At 37.6% G+C, this 21,597-nt stretch overlaps 2 pseudogenes across 1 annotated transcript in view; both read right to left on the reverse strand.

Moving 5' to 3' along the window:
- Positions 1-1,041: 1,041 nt before the first annotated feature.
- Positions 1,042-6,133, reverse strand: LOC144637036 (putative skeletal organic matrix protein 5; annotated as a pseudogene).
- A 10,630-nt stretch (positions 6,134-16,763) lies between these two features.
- LOC144636444 (putative skeletal organic matrix protein 5) overlaps positions 16,764-21,597 on the reverse strand; it is a 143,408-nt pseudogene continuing 138,574 nt past the window's right edge. The window contains exons 2-4 of the transcript XR_013567509.1: positions 19,167-19,209; positions 18,400-18,535; positions 16,764-17,304 (exon numbers count right to left, since the gene is read on the reverse strand). The product of XR_013567509.1 is annotated as a putative skeletal organic matrix protein 5 (transcript). The remainder of the gene's footprint in view (positions 17,305-18,399; positions 18,536-19,166; positions 19,210-21,597) is intronic.

Consider the following 21,597-nt stretch of genomic DNA (forward strand, 5'->3'; position numbering starts at 1 on the left):
ATAAAAGATGATATGTACTAAATGGAAATGTTCAAGCGCTAGTCTGACTACACTGCAAAGTCGTTCATATTTTGCAGTGCACCTGAGGTATATGGCCTCCGAGAAAGCGTCAGCAGGGGTCGATTTTCATTCTTAATGGGAAAAACAGGCTCTAAAAGCGAAAACTGATATTGGCAGCAGCTTTAAAACAAAAGCCTTTTCTCCTTCGCCTTAAAACAGGAAGGAAAATAACTCTCGCTTGATATTGTTCGATAAGTAGGGAACGGAGTTCCGGTGTTGTGGTCTAGCTTAAAGGCTGATGTCCTGATTATATAACACGCACTTTATTAGTTCTGTGCCTCTTACAGCCTATTCTTGAAAATGATATTTTCTAAAAAAAAAAATGTTCCTGACTATGAATGAAATTGGGGTATTTAAAGATACCTTTCGAACTGGCGGCACAGCTATTAAAAAAACTCTTTTGATCTAATGACGTAGCCCTTACCGAGTGCAACACATCACCTCTAAGGGGCTCCCAGGGGTTTTGGGCGTAAGGGAACATGGATACATATTTCAAGGGAAAAACAAGAGATATCATTAGATTATCTTGAGAAAACACGCGATATCATCTATGATTGGGAAGTTTTCGTAGAAAAAAAAGTTACGTAACCATTACCTTTATCAGTGGAAAACATTTATAAAAATGCAAATTTTCAAGGGATCTAGGGAACATGTTACACTCCCACCTACGCATATACCCTTCTCAAGGAGGCCCTGTAACGGGGTTGAACTTGAGTGGCTTTTGCATGTATAATAATAAAAAATAGTCTCACACTTTTAAATTCCCAACAGCAATATTTATTTATTCCGTTTATACTGGACCGCTGTTTCTTAAATCTATTAACAGCGCATGCTAAGATGCAACTTAGATATATCAGTCAGCATCATTCTATGTTTGCGGTTTCTAATTTTCAGAGCAACAAATTGTTCTGACAGCATAGTCGCTAATTACTTTACTGTACCAAAATGTATCCCATGGCTTTGATGTGTTTGTTTCCATTATCATTGGGAGTGTTTAGCCTCGTTTCCACACGTGTTGGAGTCATCGGGATTCCCTCCTGTACCAAACCCTATTCTGGAATCGCAGTTTCTGCAGTGGTTTTCGTTATTACTAATAAAGCCGATTCTCAATCAACGTCTTCCACGTGTTACGACCCAGTGAGTTGGCACGGTATTGCCCATCAGCGATCAGTGAGTACACAGAGTCTGCCTGCTTGTAAATGACAACGAAGTTAATCTGTTGGCCGATTTTCATACCAAGACAAATCTTGGTGAAGGGCGTGTTCCAGTAGGTCGGCAACTTGGTCTCTTGTGTGTCAAACCCAGTCTCCCCTCCACGAAGGTTATACTCATTATTATCACTCAAGTACCCCGATTCATAATGAAAGGTGTTCTGAAAAATAAAAGGAAAAATTCAGCACATATTTATAATTTGAGCAGTCGTCTATATCAAGATCAGGATCTGTGCCATTCGAAAGTCTGACCAGCAAATGTCTTACCTTGTTGCCGTCAATTTTCATGACCGGCGTCCATCCCCCATTTCCACATCCAAAATCTCCAAAGTGACAGAGAACGGAAGTTGGTTTTGAGTCAACGCGAAGAGCAACCAGGTGGCTGGATTTCGACCTGTAAAATAAATTATTTAAAATTTGTAAAAGCAGAGTGCAGTGACAGGTTTGAATTTTGGTATAAGATTGAAAATTTCTCAAAGTACTGCTATTATAGAGAGAGAAATAATGAGAAATTATGACGAAATTGCAAAATAACTTTAAGCTTTACAGAGTTGCAAGCTCCATTGACAATTACATCACATAGACATGAGCCATGTAATAGATAATGCTCATAGTTTTCAAGTAACGTTCTGAGGTAGAGATCAATGCCTCTAAACATTATTTTCTTTTTCAATGCTGATCAAAACGCCCCTTATAAATGTTCCAACCAGTTAAAGAGAGATAACTTATAGAAAAAACAGACTGATTTCAATATTTAAAGTGCTACTATGACCAAAATTTTGGTTTTTCTTTTCGTCTTTTTCTAAAGTCAATTTGTTCAATAAGTCTATATTTAACTAGCGCGCTAGAATTTAGAACGTTGCGAGCAATATAAGCCTTGAAATAGCTTGCCGAAAATCGTGGAAAACCCGTCCGCCATTACTCGGACGTCTAAAGTGAGCCAGCGACTGTACTGAAAAGCGGATTTACGCATGAGTTGGTCCGTGACGTCATATGCGCATCGTCGCTTCGAGCTTCGAGTGTTCCAAGAGAGAATATACTGAGAATTAACAGGGTTATAAAAGATATTTCTTCAACAAATTCTTCGTCTAGTTTGCCCGGTGGCGAAACCCAAGAGAGCCGCAACGAAGAGACATTGCAATTTAGCGGTATCGTTTCTTATAATGAGAATTTAAAGCCGTTTGACGTCGGTCTAAAGGGCAATGTTTGTATGCAAATACTTCAATATTTATTTCATTCGATGAGGTTTTGGCGCTGTATGCCTACAACGAAGCTGCCGTCTTCTTTTTAATCGAAGCACCGATCGAAGAAGCCTCGAAGAACGAAGAGGAACGGCGATTCATGGACTACATACGTTTGAATACATGGTATGATGAGAACGACATTGAATAGTTAGGATAAAATGTCTGCAATGTTTGAATTAATAGAGAGCTCTGCATATATATACGTGTAGGTTGCTATTGCCGTTTGCGAAGGATTGAAATGATCTTTACTGTTGTTTTCATTCTTGAAATCTATCATACACGCCATGGGCATAAAATCTATCTCAGCTGTTTATTCCGAAAAAAGCTTTATAAACATGAAATAATGTAAAATTTATACAGAAAAATTAAAGTCAACAAGATGGTGCAGGTGATCAATGGATTTAGCTCCTTGAGTTTTATACAGTTTTACCTTCCTTGACTACAATACAGGTAATAAACCTTTTTTAAAACTAAGTGTTTTAATGGGTAATAACACTTCAGACATCTAGCTTCAGCCAGCATTCAGTATTCCTGTTTCTAAAAATAAGAAAACCATTTGAATGCTGTATAGAGTCCTTCACTCTACTTACTGATAATGCTATGAAACTGTCCCACAAGTAGCAGCAAAACTGGGTAGGAGTAGTTTTTCTTATTCATTTCACCCATTTGTTTTCCTCTTGGCCCCGTGATTTTTTGATGCAGATAAAAATAACTGAAACATATATGCACAACATGGGAACAAGTAAAATAATATTAAGGGTATAAAGTTTTAAGTTTATAAACGGGAACACCTGGACCTCAAACAAACACTGGGACCTTGATGAAACGTTTCCAGTTTTGAACCGGCATTTAAATGAAGCCTGTGGTGAGTCGGGGTCTGGCATCTACTCAAGAAAATATTTTTTTATGGTATCATATGCAATGTGACAGTGGCTCTTTCTAGAGAATATCACTGGCAGTACAATGTGCATCTGCAGTATGTGTATGTAATTGAGAGTTCAATTTTGGGACTAATCTTGTGTAACGTGACTGTAAACAAGCCAGCTTCGTGTACCACCCTAAATAAATTGCTCCCTTGATGCAAAAAGGCAAAGTCTGCATGCAAGCCTGCTTGCCCATCAGGTCAAAGCATATCTTGGTTTAAGTAGGATTATGCAACCTGGATGAGATGGAAGTACAATTGCATCACAGGTTTAACCTCCCCACCCCCCCACATACATGTAATGACACTGGTCTGGGCTCACACCTGAACAGCTTGATTCAGAGTCTTGCGCACTGACCATTAGGTCACCGCACCTAAATCAAAACAACTACCCCATTGCTATGCAACATTTTTATTTATGGTACAGGTTTGACTGTATTTGTTGTCGGCTTCGCAGTTCGTGTATACACTTTAAATATATACATATATAATGGTTGCAAGGGTCCTGTGTGACCTCAAAATTGCCCCCTTGTTAGAAAAAAGCAAGGTCTGCATGCAAGTCTAGTTGCCCACCAAGCAACTAGACTTGCATGCCCTCGTCACACCATCAATTTGCCAGTTCCCATTCTACACTTGGAGAGGAGGCACCATGAGAGTAGTCTTGCCCAAGAACACAGCACAATGACACCAGTAAGAGTCCACACCTGAACCGCTTGATCCGGAGTCCGACAACTTACACTTAGGCCACCTCACCTCAATCAATACAACATTTTTATTTATGGTACATATTTGACTGTACTTGTGTTAGAAATTATGATGGATCAGCAGCTCAGGGGTTCTCTGGCACATTCACATGATTTATTGTTGGCTACTACATTCTCAACTTATGAACAAAAAGAGCATGCCAAAAATAAATATATTGCAAACTAAAAATAAAGAGTAGCTAGGATTTCAACGGTGCTCTGTTCACACAGGATGAGTGATTGGCACAGGTCATAATTATAGCTCATGGCCCCTGTTGTACTTAAAAATAATAAAGATATACTGAGTAAAATCCGGATAGCATGTATGTCTCTGAGACAGGCTAACACTGTTCTATCCTGAGATTACTTCTCAAAAAATGTTTATGAATACTATAAGTGCACAATGAAGTACAGTCCTACTGTAGTGTTTTATATTGCATGGCAGAAATAAACAAGTGACCAACACTGAAGACGTGCTGGTGAGGTTATCAAGAGTACAGTGTATACAGAGGACTACACTGGGAACATTTTCAGTACATATAATCAGTAAAAAGATATTGCTAAGCTTTGCATCCTCTGTATGTACTTTCACATATTAAATGTACCGCCTCGTGCGAATTTATTTAAGTTTATTTGTACAATAGAGGATATAATTCAGGAACATACAGGCCGATTTGCCCAAAAATTACCTTTTTGACATGAAGTATTTACAATAACTAGACTATTCGAGAACACGAGAGCTTGAGCAACAGAAGTAAATTACGCCACTCACCCAATGTTTTGCTTCTAAAAAGGAGCGAATACAGTAAACTCACTGTAGATAATTCGAAGCGTTCTATTCTATTCACTTTCCTTGGATAGTTGAAGAAGTTAACCTCACAAAGGTTGCAGGGAGAATTATCTATAAAGCATTTCCAAGAGTACAAGTTTCCCTCAAAGTGACGATCTATTATTCATCTTGCGTGGTTCGGGCGAGTTAAAAATTCCGTCTCTTGAAATGTTTTCTGCCACTATGTTGTGCAAAAGTGACCTGGAGATGCCCTGAAGTATGTTTAAAAAACATTTGCGCAGTAGATACGGCTTCTACATCACTACAGATTAAAAAGAAAACCAATGTTTTTCCAGATCGGTCACTCCAGCCTTCGAAGAAGCCATTTTGTTGATGCGCATATGACGTCAGCATGCTCTCGTCCCAACTAGTTCCAGATCTCTATTTGGTCCTCGGACATTTTTGAATCTAGTAATGGCGGCAAGCCAAAGCCGAAGTTTACGCGTGAAATAAGTGGTCTTCCAATTCGAATTTGAACTTAAAATTTGGCAAGGTTACTATTTAATGTAAGTACTTTCAAAAACCGAAGAGAAAAAGGAAGGTAAAATTTTGATCATAGTACCACTTTAAATATTAACACATAATTTAAGTTTTCACTAAACTTGCTCCTCCTGAATATTGCCAGAAGTGAGCTTTATGATACAAAGTTCAATGGGGCTAGCTCTAAAGGGTATCACGAAAATGACTTACTTGTAGGCGTCATACGCTTGCTTGCAAGAGTCTGCCACAACTGCAAAAACGGAAATGTAAAATCAGCTTTGTTACGAGTCTTCGTAGCAAAAACGAAACCATTTCATTCTAGAAATAGGTCAAACAGTTCATAGTGAATATTATAATGGCAAAGTCAAAATTTAACTAAAATTTTAAGTAAGTTGACATTTGTTTATTAGCAAGACTTCATATAAATTAAAGGTGAAAAAATGGCGTCTGTAGCGTGGAAATTGCGTTAGTCTTCTAGCATTTAATTCAAACAATTGCTAATCTCATCTACCTTTGTCACAAACGCCTACAGTGAAATTCTTTTGGCAAAGGCATTCAAACGTGTCATGTTTGTAGTTCGGTTGACAGGTTCCTCTGTTTTGACACGGCGAGGAAGAACAAGGCGACTGTAGAAAGAATAACATGTGGGTTGTCAATGAAAGCGAGTTTGTAGAATAACTGAGTTCTGTCTTATTTTCATTTGTCGTATTTAGTTTGAAGAATGAATGACATTTTTACACGAACATTAGCTTAAATTTCACATATACCTTATTCTTACTATTTTTCGCGATTTCAAAATAATCGCAAAAAAACATTGCGCGAAATTTAAACACGCGAAAATTAATACCATAATTTGTATCAAAACAGTACAATCCCTCCTTGAAAATATCTTCCCGACTTGTTTTCGACTTGTTTTCCTCTAATTACCGTTTTCTTTATTCTGTAAATCGGCCAAGACCTCTTTAGTACATCCCCAAATTTTCCCTTTGCAGGCTCCTTGCAGTTACATTGAACCAGACCTTTGTAAAATTTCCAGTAGTTCCTTAGTCATTGACGACTGATCCAGAAAACACTGACAAAATCGCAAAATTTACTACACTTTTGCTCTAATTTTTCTTACAATGGCGAAAATTAATACCACGTTATCATACTCGCGAAATTCGGCTACCGAGTTTTCACGAAATTAAGCACGCGCGAAAAAAAAGTAAGAATAAGGTAAACAGTTTGGCTCGCCTACTAGCGGCAACTCACGGTGTACTGTCGTGAATTGTAATAAATGTCGTGAATTGAAATACCTGTCGTAAATTGTTATAACAGTTGTCGTAAATTGTAATTATGCGCCTATCGCAAATTGTAATAACATACCGCCGTAATTTGTAATACACTGAGCTGTCGTTAATTGTAATAGCACATTGCCGTGTTTTGTAATAATTCTATAAAATGCAGGTCCGAAACCAGACCTTTGCCATAAAAGAGGCAAGATCTTGCTAGTGGGTTTTGGGGGCATGCCCTCCAGAAAATTTGAAATCTAGAAGCTATGAATCTCTTTCAGAGACATTTTTATGAGGTACTTCCTGGTAAAACTCAATTTTGTTCTTCTGGGGATTATTTTCCCAGCAAAAAATATTTTGTCCATTATGTTCGCTTAATAAAATATCCACTATTTACACCGCTAAAAAGGCAAGTGCCTCGTCTTGCCTCTTGCCTCTTGCTAGGAGGGTGCTAATGGAGTTAACAGTTAAGAGTGTGTCCATAAGGGGACCAGGCAACATGTGATACAGCTCAAATCGCCGATTTCGCCCAAACATAGCATAAATGTTGGAGATGATGAGCTATTCACTGTGGCAAAACATTAGCTCAAAACATTTTATTCCCTTCAAGTTATGACACCTTTTGCAAAAATGTCCATTTTTCATTAATTCATGCATATTTAATTAGCTGAGTTTGATTGACTAGTTCCACAAGAAAAAAAGACTTCTGAAAATAAAATTCACTGCATTGTATTCTGTGGTTATTAGGCTTAAAGTACAATAATTCACTTCAACCGTCCGATTTGATTTCTTCTCCTCAAACGGTCTTTTGTAAGGTACACATTTCGTACTGTTGGAAATAGCCTTTAACTAGTGCCCAATATCTCCTATGAGCAATAACTTATATACATTATTCTTACATGGGTAATGAAATCCATCATTAAACTTTACAAAAATGCCACAAAATGTTTGGGGACTTCGATATTTTATTCGTACTGAGGAACTAAACACACGTGACTTAACGATTTCTTGCTATTTCATCAAAATTCACCGAAACACAGAAGCCATTTATTTGCCTCAATTTGGCACAAAATTGGTACGAAATAGCTAATCAAGCATAAATCTATCGATTACAATCAAAATATTGGCGAATAACAGGTAGTTAGGGCATTTTTCGGAGCGTTTTCAGAGCCATATAATTCGGCAATGCTGTGATAGCAAATGTAAAAATAGCAGCGAAAGATTTTCTTCACAAGTTCGCTCAATTCAACATTTAGGCACATCAAAGTTAAGAAACAAGAAAGTAATACTACATACATGCCACTTATCGACACTTAGATGCTTTCGTTTGTAGATTTTGTTCTTCCTCGCTGCACTTCGATCCTTCGATCGATCTCAATTGACATGTACTGTTGCTTTAAGGCGCGCTGAACTTAGCCAATCCATCGTGGTTCATCCTTCGTGAAAGGTGTAAGCAGGTTGTCAATAAAGTCATTCAAAGAGCTGTTCAAAGTTCACGGAAGGACACTTCTCTCAGCCAGTTTGCATGAAATAAATTTAACTGAAATAATAAACAGCCGCCATCTTGAATTTTTACCTTTGAGTCTGCCGTTTCAGTCAGCGGTACGGCCGTTCACTGGGCATCACGCGTGACCACACGCGTGTTCATTTGCTTTTCCTCCGCGAATGTTAGTTTTCAGGTAGGATGCGTTTGTGATGAAAATGAGAATATTTTCAATTTGTCGCAGGGAAAAAATTTCCTCCGCTACAGCTTGATGTGTGTACCGCAATGTGATGCTGAACGAACTCTAGGGTGCTTACCATTTGTTGGAGAGAACCGGCTGGAATGACCACTGAAAAATGGAAAGGCTTCTTTCCAAAATTAGCAAACTAACCGAAATAGATGTCGCTTACCATTTGTAGCTCAGTTTCCTGTTATTTCTTTCCGTTGGTGGGAGACCTGATGCATGGGAGACTAGAACTAGAAAACCTTGCAAATGGTTTCCGCACAGTTGGCCGTCAAAGTCGCCTGTCAAAAAGAGTAGAATGTTTGCACAACATGTTTTGGATATATTTTAGATTTGATTAGTGACGTTAGTAAGACACTTCTTAAGACGTCAGCAAAACATTGGCAATGTATAGTATTGGTGCAAACAATTTTACGAGATCAATAAAGCTATCGATGGAAAAGATGACTTCAAAATAAAAACTTTGAATAATTATAATTAAATACCAATTGACTGTTATTTTAATTAAATTTTATCACGGCCTGCATGCATAATGTCACGGCTTTAAAAGTCTTCGATTTCAAAAGGTTACTTCTGGTCTCATTTCGATAAAAAATTCATCTGAAACATTTTGCCTGTCGTGTGACGCACGTTAATCTGGTTTTGAATAGTTCGAAATTGTGTTTTTAAGATTTTATTCTTGACTATTATGCAACTCTTGCGAAGAAAGTTTTAATTGATAAGGAGCTAGTACTGTTATTTTCCGGATATTCCAATCTTTTAATCGAGAAATGAATACTTTTTGGCTCGTCATTCAAGCGTTTTGAGTTTAGTTTTGGAATCGGGGAAATTTATTTCCCGTAGAGGGATGACGCGACATGGCAGAATATGAGTGGAACTTGAATATGGCCAGTAGCTGGCCGAAACAACCGGCTACTTGCCAAACTTTGGCCGTCTACTTTCGTCTCACTTTACCCTAAACTTTGACAAAAAATAAATAAAATAATGAAAAAATGCCGCAAAAAATACTGCGAAACATCCGTGTCTAATGTCTGAGTCGAATTGTAAACGTATTGCAAGAGTTTTTAATATGTTTACCTTAAAATAAAGCGGAACGCAATGCGGTGAAATCTACATCTTTTGGTGAGAAATTCCGGAAGGGACATCTGTGTTCAAAATATAAATTTTTGCACAACTTAAAGTTCCGAAAAAAAGGCCACATGTTTTGTAAAAATCACAGGAAAACATGATCAGGAAAACAAAACAGGCCAATGGGTTTTATTCACGAAAATACAACAATCTTACATTGTTTTCACCATTCTTACATCTTACATTGTTTTCACCATTCATGAACATGGGAAACAAGACAGTGGAATCAAATTACATTTCACACGAAATTTGCATACATTTAAACTTGCAAAAAAGAAGTATCTCTGCCGGGACATAATAGTGAAACCTTGCATTAATAATTATTGTATTCTGATCTGATTGTTATTTTTTATGCATTAACTATTTGAAAGTGGTTCTCATTGATGAAAACAAAACGGTTTTTCATTCAACTGCTTGAAGTATTTATAGACGTGAAAACATTCGCTTAATCAAATAACATTTTGCACGAAATATTTTCTCAGTATCCTTTTGTCCCGAAACTTTGAGGAAATTGAAATCTTTGCTGGACAGTACTGCATAAAAGTAATTCATAGAATTGAATAAATAGATAAGAACCATATTGATAAAGGAAATTTTTAAAACTTTATTTTGGCTCAATTTGACGAGATTTAGGATTTTCTAAGACTGCCAGTAAACGGCTGTATCTTGTTTGTCTCTAACGATTTTGCTACGGTTTCGAACGAGTTAATCTTTCAACATGATATCAAGGTAGCCGGCAGACGTCGGTTCGTTCTGAATTTTTCAATACGGTATACAGACCCTCTGTAAAGTATAAACGTTTTGGGAACAAACCATTGTGAACTTATTTTCTATGTTGATCAGCAAGAATCCTTACGACATGGGGTTTGTTATCAAGTTCATTAGTACGTTAATACTGCAAGGTGTATAACCCTAGAGAGTTATTATCAAGTGTGTTTGTTTAATTCAAGTGTGTTTGTTTAATTAGCGGTTCATACTCTAAGGTCTTGGTATGGGAATTCAAAATTAAGGCAAATTTCCGTTATTCTTTAATTGCTTGGCACAGATTAGTACGCGTACAAACGAAAAATCAAGAAAAAAGGATACTGAAACGGTCAGAAAAAAGAAGCAAACATTGAATTGAATGAAAAATGCCGAAAACAGCATTTGCAAGCATCTTAATTTCATTTTTTTTTTTTTGGGGGGGGGGGGGGCATGCCCTCAGATCCCGCTAGGCGACTCACGCCTTCGGCGCTCGAAAAGTACCCTGCCGCCTACATCCCAAAACCATGTTATTGAAAGCCCTGATTTGTGAAAGCTTTAACGCTTCTATATTTTCCACGTTATTCTTTCTTTTTGTTTTGACGTGAAATGAATTTCCTTTTTATGCCATTCAACTGGTTTGAGCTGATTTTGTTGAACATTTGTAACACAATATAAATTTTCAAACCTAAGCTGGAGCTTGCCTAGACATGTGAAGATGACTTCTTGAGCTCACGGAAACTGCGTGACATATGCAGACCTCGGACTACTGTGTAACGGTCACTCAAAACTTCCGCTTTGTTGACGCCACCTCCTTCCCTCTCCCAAAACGCTGGTGAGGGTGAACGTAATTGGAGTAGAAAGCTCGATGGGATAGGTTGGAGTAAAAGACTGCAGAAGAGGGGAGGGAGGGGGAGGATGGGAGTAGAAAGGGAGGGACAGGTGGGGGTGAAAGGCTAAGGAAAGGGAAAGGGAGGGAGAATTAAAATCTATGCTTGGTTATATCACGCAACCTTTGACTTCTGTTATTTTCTCACAAGAACAAAACTTAAGGTGGGGTTCTACGTGAATTTGAATGAAATTTTAAGAGATTTAAAGAAGGGATTGAAGAAAAAAAATGGAACTGATATGACACCAATAAACAGTTGACCTCCTCGCAAGAGCACTCCAGGTTGTCAGGGGACTGTTTGGTGTCAGTCCACTAATTTTTAACCTTCAAATTCTAACTTTCAATCAAATCTCCAATTTATCGCCTCCCAGACATCCCCCAAAATCGCCCAAAAATTAACTAAATACTGCAAAACAAAGATATATGGGATTAGTAAAGCTTTTCTGGATTTCTTGAAACGCGGCTGAAATGGTTTTCAGTATTTTCCAGCCCTTATACTTTGGGTCAGTACTACTATTCTTCATCGGTTGCTATTACAGTAATGGTATGAGACAAATACCTAATCACTGGTAAACAAGTCGTGATCATTTTCCTGACAATAGTAGTTACCAAATAAAGAGTTGTAGTACTGTTCCATCAAAGTGTAAGGGCTGGAAAATACCGAAATGCGTCAGCCACCTAAAGCGTTGGAAAAATGGTCTTCAGGTAAAACCCCGCCTTTATTAAGTATTGCGAAAAGGCTGCACTTTGCTAAGTGTTGAAAATTTATATTTTCTAGTCGTCTAATTCAATCGTTTATTTGTATTGTGCGAAATATGTTTATAAATTGAGACCATTATGTGATAGAGTAATAATGCAATCTTGAAAACATTTCAGATATTATGTTCTAGACACTAATATACCTCATGCAGACTGTGACTTACGCAAACCTCCGACTGAGTGTTACTTAAGTGACTGTTTTTCCAGTGATGTTACGGTACTGTACCCTGCCTTTAAATCAAAGCAGATAGTTAATTATTAACCGCTCGATTTTAAGCTTCTCAAGCTTCTTGTTACAATTTGCCATAGGTGCATTATTACAATTTACGACAACTGTTATTACAATTTACGACAGCTATTACAAATCACGACAACTGTAATTACAATTTACGACGTTTATTACAATTCACGACAGTACACACGGCGTGCCTTATTGTAACAAAACTCCTTCAAATTTCAGGTTTTAATGTACAAATTTACACTACCGAACTCGAGAAAATGCCTCCCACCTTAATGGCAAAATGATGCGAACACTTGTTTCCTTTGTAGTGGAGTTTCTGTATGTATAAGAAGACAGTAATTCGCACCAAAGTTCTCCGTTGGCTCCACTAAAGGCGGCCAGGTTCACAGAAAAGCACAAAGGATTGCTGAGGCATTCAAAGGTGCAATCAAAGACATCGTACACGGTGAATGTTCTAACTCTTGACACATTAAGATAATGGAACTCGTATTTTGTAAAAACATGTTGTCGGACGGTGTGTAAAGTGGAATCGGTATTATCGTGAGGCGACAACATGTTTGAACCTGTGTTATAAAAAAAACCATGTTATATTCGAACGATTTATACATTTTAACAGTTTTATACTTAATGCTTTATTTAACAGCAGGAGATTCGTCTGTGGTGCCCATACCTGATCCCACTACTTTATGCAGAGGCGGCGAAGCGTTTTGAAACGTGGGGGGCCCATCGTACTCCAAGCCATGGCCAAGCACATTAACCCCTCTCACCCCCCCCCCCCCTTTCTCAAATTTCCCAAAATGTCTTTAACAGTATCCGGTGTGTCCGTAATCGATTTGTGACAATGCTTAACTAGGAAATTTAGACAATCATGCTTCGTGGTGCTTTTTGGGTTGTTCTCTAGACGCCCGCGGGAATAAATTGTACGCTTTGAAGTCGCCGATGGCACAGGTAATGTCAAATACAATCATAAATTCGTACACCATGCTTTCCCGTCAACACGATCCTGATAAAATGATTTGTGTCTTGACAAACCAAATTTTTTTTTTGGAGGGGAGAGGGGTTTGCGCTACAGCCCCCTGCCCCCCCCCCCCCCCTCCTCCACCCCCAGTTCCGGCAGCTATGTTTTGTAAGCGAAACAACTCGCAGCTTCTCAGCTGCTGTTCGTTCAATATCACGATGATAAATACGAACAATAACGCACTTTAGTAGAAACTCAGCTGTGTTCTATTGGAAATCTGTGAATCTGATTGGTTCTCCCACTGATTTCTATTCGCCGATAGAAAACAGTCGTGCGCGCGAGTAGCTCTTTAAGCGGTAAATTTTCTTGATTTTTGTCTTCAAAGTGCACAATATTGTAGGTTTTGGACTTCAATCCTTTAGAGTTTCTACTAAAACAATTAGACTACTCGCCCTCGTTTTCTATGAGCGATAGTCAACTCGGCTGCGCCTCATTGACTATTTGCTCATAGAAAACTCGGGCTCATAGTCTAATTGTTAATAATAAACTGAAAATGTCGATTTTAGCGAGGTAAACTATTGACATTGTCTTCCTATCGGCACATAGAATAGAGAGTCTCAATGGGGTTGTGGCTTTTACTGTAAACGATATAAATTTTGGCTTTTTACTGATAAATGTTAATTTATTTCCATGACGGTTAACAGAAGTTAAAAGTTTCCATTGTGTTGAAAAGTTTAAAATTAATTCCCATTACTGAAAAACATATTTTAAGTCTTAGGACCATTCGGGGACGATGAAGTGATATAGTCTGTTTTATTCCAATTACTGACCTTTTTTACGGTTAACATATTTTTCGGCTAACGGTTAAAATTTTCTAATTTTTACGCCTAAACTGCTAAATTTTTGGCCGTTTTACAGCTATCGGTAAACCCCATTGAGTACCTCAGAATAGCGATTTCACGAATATAAATTGTGCATAAGACTAAATTTTGATAAACATTTGACAATAAAAATAAGCGACAGTAAGACACAACGTTTCGATGTCATCCTGACATCATTTTCAAGTGACAAATAAAATAACGGTTCAACAGTGTTATATATGCGGTTAGAGGTGTGATGTTTCATTAACATATTTGTTTTAAACAAATAGTTTCGCGCGGATAGAATCCGATTGCGTGTTCAGGCTAGGTTTATTCTTTCTAATAAACAACATTTCGTAAATCAAGCAGTAAATCACGCAATCGGATTCTATCCGCGCGAAACTATTTGTTTAAAACAAATATGTTAATGAAACATCACACCTCTAACCGCATATATAACACTGTTGAACCGTTATTTTATTTGTCACTTGAAAATGATGTCAGGATGACATCGAAACGTTGTGTCTTACTGTCGCTTATTTTTATTGTCAAATGTTTATAAATTGTGCAATCCTAAAAAAGAATATCACAAAACTAATATAAAAACAAAACAAACATGATTTTATGGCAAATTCTGCTAAACTAGGCATATCCTTCTAATTGGCCAAGCAGATAAACAACCCAAATACCGTAAATAATTTATAGCTTTGTGATGTCGCGCTAAAATGTAACGTATCCTTTCTAGTATAAGAGTAAGAACCTCTACTTTTGTCATTGAAGACAATTTGTTCACATTTTGGCAATTCAATTTTTACCTATTTAAACAGGTTAGACGAGAAATTCATTTTTTTTTTCTAGGCTTAAAAAATGAAGTTCGTGTTTTTAGGTATCAGAAAGGAAAACACATTTAACGAACAAACAGGAATATTTATAAACAGTTTAGAACTGAACTAGCTAACTTTGATTAAATTTGAATCTAGTGTGGGACTATTACAAAACACAAATAAAAAATGTAGAGCATTATTGAAAGATGAGGTTTAAAGGAAAGAAAAATAATATTCTAAAAGCAACGAAAAGGACGGAACGTACCTTGGGAACATGTTGCCTGTTGAACCAAATGAGACGAAACGAAAAAAAATAAAGAAACGAAAACAAAACACATGGACAAAGGACGTATTATCCCGAGAGCTGCACAAGTTATGTTAAATGCCATCAAGAAGTTCTGATTTTCTTTCGACCCGCTTTGCTTTGATGTTAATATTTAGTTTTGCATTTGCGCGTAGACATGAATATACATTCAACAGCACAATCAGGTTCCACGAGTTAAGAAATGATCAAATTCTTCCAAATAGTACCATGCTTATTGCAAGACGACAACTTAGGAGAATTTGTTTTTTGATACGCGGTGGATTTTGATAAAAATTTTATGAGTTGTGGTAATATTGTAGGCCAAACTGTTTTTCAGGATAATGTCTGTTTCCACTCTATGTTAATCTGTTTAAACCGAATGAGAACACTCTCACAATGACACAAAATAATTTCAAATCATTAAAAATAAATCCCAAACAATTAATTCAAATTATTTTAAGTGATTATAACAGTTTTAACTTGTGTTTGAAACAGATTTTAACTGAAAACTGATATGACCTACAACAGTAATGGCTTCCAGTTAATATGATATTTTATCACAGAAGTGCATTAACAGTTAGCATTAGTCCCTAATCAATCCGTAAGGCAGTTATAAATAAATAATAGAGTGGAATCTTAATGTTTTAGCCATGCGTCTTTTATTCGAAAGGTTTCCATGCATAGCATTTCTAGTTTAGGTATAGATTTGTCCCGAAAAAAGTTGATGTATTAACCTCAATCGTATTGCATTTAATGTCTCGCTATAATGTCAAGAAACCGCGCCACACCATTGCCACACCATTGCCGCTTCCATTTTTAAACACGATTTATTCTCTTTCAGTTGAACTGCACTGCATTTATATCTAATCTTTGTTTATTTCTAAAGGTGTGAGGTATGTCTGCGAGGCCAGTTGATGAAACTCCTCGTCCTGACGAGTCCCTCAAAATGGCTGCAAACATGAAGATCTTCGAAATTGGGCAAGTTTACACAGCTGTAAATATTTCATTAAGACGATACCAAAAGGTTTTTTTCGATAGGAACATTTTCTATTACATCTACTTTTTGGCTGCGTTGGTTTGATTGAAGAAGACCGCCTCACTTTTTCAAAAATAAAGTTTGAATCTGAGCCGTTTTCAAGTGTTTCATCAAGGTGTGTGATAGTGGTGTCGTTAATGTTTTGCTGCTAGCTTGATTCGAGCTCAATGTTCGTTAAAGTTGATGTGACAAATTAAAAATACATAATTTAACAGGCTGTAGTGTTTGTTTGGTACAGAAGTTGTTAGTTCTTTTTTAATTAATTTTCAAAGTTGTGGTAAATTTAAGCCCTGACAGTGGTCGTTACAAGTGCTCGTTCGGGTAAACCGAAAATCCTTAAAAACTCGAAAAAAATTAATGATCCGGTCAAGTGAATTGTGTTTTTAGTATAAGTACATGAAAGTCTTGCAACACACTAGAAAAGAGCGAAATCTATTTAACAAGCCAGATCGGGCAGACCACTATTACAGATTCAGCTGCCTCTTAAGTCTTGTATAAAGCTTATGGCCTTTTCTAAATTTAAAGCAGAAAATGTTCAGTTCTTTTAGAGTGTCACTGAACCAAAATGTATCCCATGGCTTTGATGTTCTTCCCTCCATTATCTGGTGAGCCCCCGGAATTTGCTGCGTTTCCACACGTGTTAGAGTCATTAGGATGCCCTCTCGTACCAAACCCGATTCTTGACTCAGAGCTGCTGCAGTCATTTTGTTGGTTGCCTAGAAAACCGATTCTTGCTTTAGAAGAGCCCTTACCACCACTAAGTGCATTAAAACCTTCCTTGTTACAGTTGGTCTGCAGGGAGGCCTGTGAACCAATCAGCGTCTTCCACGTGTTACGACCCAGTGAGGTGGCGCGGTATTGTCCGTCAGCGATCAGTGAGTACAGAGAGTTGGCCTGCTTGTTGACGACAATGAAGTTGATCTGATGGCCGATCTTTATTCCAAGACAAATCTTGGAAAAGGGTGTGTTCCAGTACGTCGGTAACTTGGTCTCATGATGGTCAAACCCAGTCTTTCCTCCTGGAAGATTGAAGTCGCCCCTGTTGCTCCAGAGATTTGAATCGTAACGAAAGGTTGTCTATTGGGAATAACGTTAAAAAGTGTGACATGAAAATGGAGTCCTGTACATGTACTACATAACTGTTCATCATCACAGAGGTAAACTCTGATATGCCTAGCTCAGTGGTTAGAGCACCTTTCATGAGATCGGGGTGTCGTGGGTTGTAATCCCACTCGGGGCATTTGATATTTTCCGACAGGAATATATGTATGAATATCAGAGTTCTCTGATGATGAACATTTTTTTTTCGAAATAAGCCGATAACGTACTACATAACTGTAACATACAATACCTTGCATTATTTAGAACTAGAACAAGAATTCCCTAGCTTGAAGGCGGGCAATGAGTCAATTCACTGACGCGATTCTCCGGGCCGAACTATATACCATTTTTTTTCCTTCTGTTTTCAGGGATTCGTTACAATTAACTTAATTAACGCGTTTCTCTAACACTGTTGCATAATTATATATTGGGCTCTTAAAGGGGCTTTGTCACGGATTTGACCAAAATTTATATTTCTGTCGTAGGAAAGCTAAAAATAAGGGTCCAGTTCTATTAAAAATTGTAATATTAGAGCACTGAGACGGTTAAGCTGCGTCTTTGGCTTCGGATGTCACCGATGGAAATGGATTGCAATAGAAAAGAGCGAGAGTGACGTCACGACTCAGACAAGACTCAGACAAACAAACCGAAATGGCGGACGACTTACCTAAAACACTTTTAAAAGCAGCCGGCATTCCTAAAACTCTTACATAAACGGAAAATTCTCCTAGATTCCTTCTATTTTTCTCAGAACACGCTGATGTTTTTGAGCCTAGTGGCTGTTAAACTCATTTGCATTCTATTTTTAGGCCCCGCGTGCTTCGCGTTTTTAAGAAATAAGGCTTAACTTTTCAGGGGTTGTTTCCGTGCGTCTTCAAAAAAACGGTATTTTAGCCGTAGCTTGATATCTATCCGTAAATTGAGGTTATATCTTCCTGTATATGTTGAAAGATAATGTTTTTCGTGGGTTAAACTGCATACCAGTAATTTGAGAACAGTTTAGACCAAAAATCTGCGAAATCCCCGTGACGTAACCCATTTAATGGGATAAACAATGATCCATGCATTTACTTTAGCACCATCGATTTTCATGACCAGCGTCCATCCACCACCACCGCATGCTCCAATCCCTTGACTCGTCATGTGACAGTAAACAGGGACCTTCCCAGAGTCCATTTAGAGGAAGTAAGCTTTGTTTCCTTGAGACCTTAGTACAAAACAAAAAATGTAAATGCGTAGAAAAATAGACTACTTCCCCACTTTGATATGCCTTGTCTTCACCTCCTTTCAAAATGGTAACACATAGAAGACAAATTTCCCCAAAACGTGATATATTTTGAGAGCACGCTTATCATATTTCACGGTCACTAGCTGAACGTTTCCTACTTAGACTCACTTTAATGACAGAAGAAAATTGCGTGCAGTCTTTTCTACAATTCCGCACTCTTGATAAGATCAAAGTTTCTCAGCCTTCAAAAGCTAAACTCAAAATTTTCGGAATCAAATGGAAAATGCAAAAATGCTACATCTACGTGTTCTGATTCAATTCATATTTATGAAACACTGAAAGTATTTACCAAAACCAATATATTCACCAGCGTCTTTTAAAAAATTGTATTCTTATCCGACTGTTACGCTGAAACGGCGAAGTTGTATAGAGCAATAACTAGTGAATTGAAGAGCAAGATTTGTTCTTCAACGGAAAATCCTGAAAGACCAAATTGCATTACGTCTTACGCGACACGTCTCTTTTTTCTTGCTAACAGAGCTAGGAGACAATGCTAGCAGAGAGCTCTTTTTTTAGATGTTCCAGTACTTATTTTATCATGACTACTTACTTCTGATTCACGTAAATCTCTTTGCATGACGCAAAAGACGAACCTGCAAAAGATAACATGTAGTAAAGTTAAGTGTAAAACAAAACAGATAAATGAACTGAATAAACCAATTAGTATATAATCATCGAAAAAGCCATCTTACCAGATTCAGCATTGTGATTCCCGCGAGATGTGGCGTTGACTACTGCCTGTAAGCCCTTCTCGCGCGAAAATTCAAAAGCTCATTAGACAAAGAACACGTAATAACAAAGAAAGTCGGCCAAAATGGTCACCACTGCTCGGGAATTCTACTTTTACAAGAAAACGGTTTAGTTTACTCGTTACCATTCATATGGCTTTTGTAAAAATGAGGTGACTAAAGACAATCCGGCTACTTTTACGTCTGTTAATGTTTGGGAAGTATTATCTTTTTCGGCCTCAAATGCAGCTATTTTGCAGCTCTGCATGTATAAGATCGACACTTTGAGGTTGAAAATCTCGAGAAAACAGAACTAAGCAGGGAAGCATTCATATGGCTTTTTATAAGTAGCATTTCAAGAGTTACTTGCCGCTTTTTCGCGCAAATCCGACGGTTGGAAGCATTATCTTTTTTAACTTGTCTGATTCTACCCCCGTGAGTTGATTTAAAATTCCCGCTTGCGTTTTAATGAATTCAAAACTCCGCTTTCATAAACAATAGAGGCCAAGCTAGGGCAATTAAGCATCAGTGAAGTGTGACAAACTGATAACACCAGAATGAGCAAAAATTGAGACACATACTCTTCGATCGCGATCGCTTTCGGAACCCACAATTGAAATGTCTTTTCTAAGCGAACTGCAGCGCATTGACCGAAAGCTCTCTTTCGTAACTGAAAAGTTACAATCAATTATTTATAACTTTTGATCAATCCAAAGTTGAAAAATTAATTTTTAGAAACAATAGAATGCGAAATCCCACGAGGCACTGACGGCGTGGGTCGGCTCGTTCCGACAACAACATGCGCTCGTTTGTTGTTGTTTTTTTTAGTTTTATATGATCAATGCGCCAAATTACAAATTACTTGCGCTGGCAGAATTCGCATGAGGCTCGGTAGAGACGAACGGGCTGAAAGTCAAACAGGCCGAACAAACATGTGAACAAGGAATAGCCTTTGAGAGTACATGATCTTGCGGTACTCGTCAGAGTATTCCCAAAGCTAAGTCCATCAGCCAATTACAACTGACTAGTTCAAAATATGCGAACTATTATGCCGCTCACCCTGAAATCGGGCGCTGTAAGTACATGTCGCTAAAAACAATGGCATTCTGGGCGATGATGAAATTTTTTCTGCAAGGTTGCTTCAAGGGATTTGATGGCCTTCTCAGTGTTGCCTGTATTTTGATTCACGTTGACGATAATTGTGTTGTCGTCCTTTTTGGCGGGAAGCGGAGTCGACCCGGGTGCAGTGTTGTTACCATCAGCAATTACGATCGCGATCACACAGGATAGCTGCAGAATGAACCGAACGTTCAGAGACGAGCGCATCTTGTTGAGTAGTGTTCTTTAAAAATCACTCAGTATTGGAGATTGAACATTAAAACAATAATTTTAACGTGGCGTGATTATATCTTCTTGTTTATATGATATTTATTTGTAGTGCATTAACAAAGCAAACAGGCCAGTGCAGCTCATTAGTATGTAAATCAACTAATCGATCAATAAATCAATCAATTAACCCAAAAAAATTATTTCACGTGGAATCTAATATCTTAATCCACGCGATCTTATTTTGAGCAGTACTCCATTGAGATTCCTTTCTATTGATACGTAGTTTAATTTAGATAATATTATATGTCTCAACAGTATATATTATCCTTTTTATCCTCTCTTGGTATGTTTTTTTTAAGTGTAGAAACTGACTACCAAACTCCGTGCGAGAAAAGTAGTTAATATGGAAATGATGTAAAAGACAATTGTCCTTCAGATCGTTTGCATGAGTGGCAAGGCATTTAAACATAGAGAGAGAATCAATAAAAGGCAATTACTCTACGTTTTCAAGAATACGTTAACCATTAAAATGTCGCCTGTGTCAATAAACCGTCGCCACCTAGCCCGAAGACTGGCATTTTTTCTTTCTATTGATCGCTTTTCAAATAACAATTCATCGGCTGGTGATATTCCCATGGGAAAAAAGTGGCTACGTCAAGGACGGCGCCTCTTGAAGAAACAAGGCTCAATTTTGTCACGTTTCTCGTTTTTAAGCTATCTCAATATGCAGTAGCTATCCTCGCTTATTTTAGTATATTATTACTTCTTCCGCCTTAAATAAAATTTTGACATTGGAAATAAAATAACATAATAACATAAATACCTAAAGCCTATTTATGATTTAAATTGCTTAAACTGCAGACATAACCCAAAGTAATATCATTTCTACCATAATTCACGGCCAAAATTCCTCGTACATGATTG

Source organism: Oculina patagonica, chromosome 13 (genome assembly GCF_052425735.1).
Source record: "Oculina patagonica isolate OP01 chromosome 13, crgOcupat, whole genome shotgun sequence".
Classification (NCBI taxonomy): Eukaryota; Metazoa; Cnidaria; class Anthozoa; order Scleractinia; family Oculinidae; genus Oculina; species Oculina patagonica.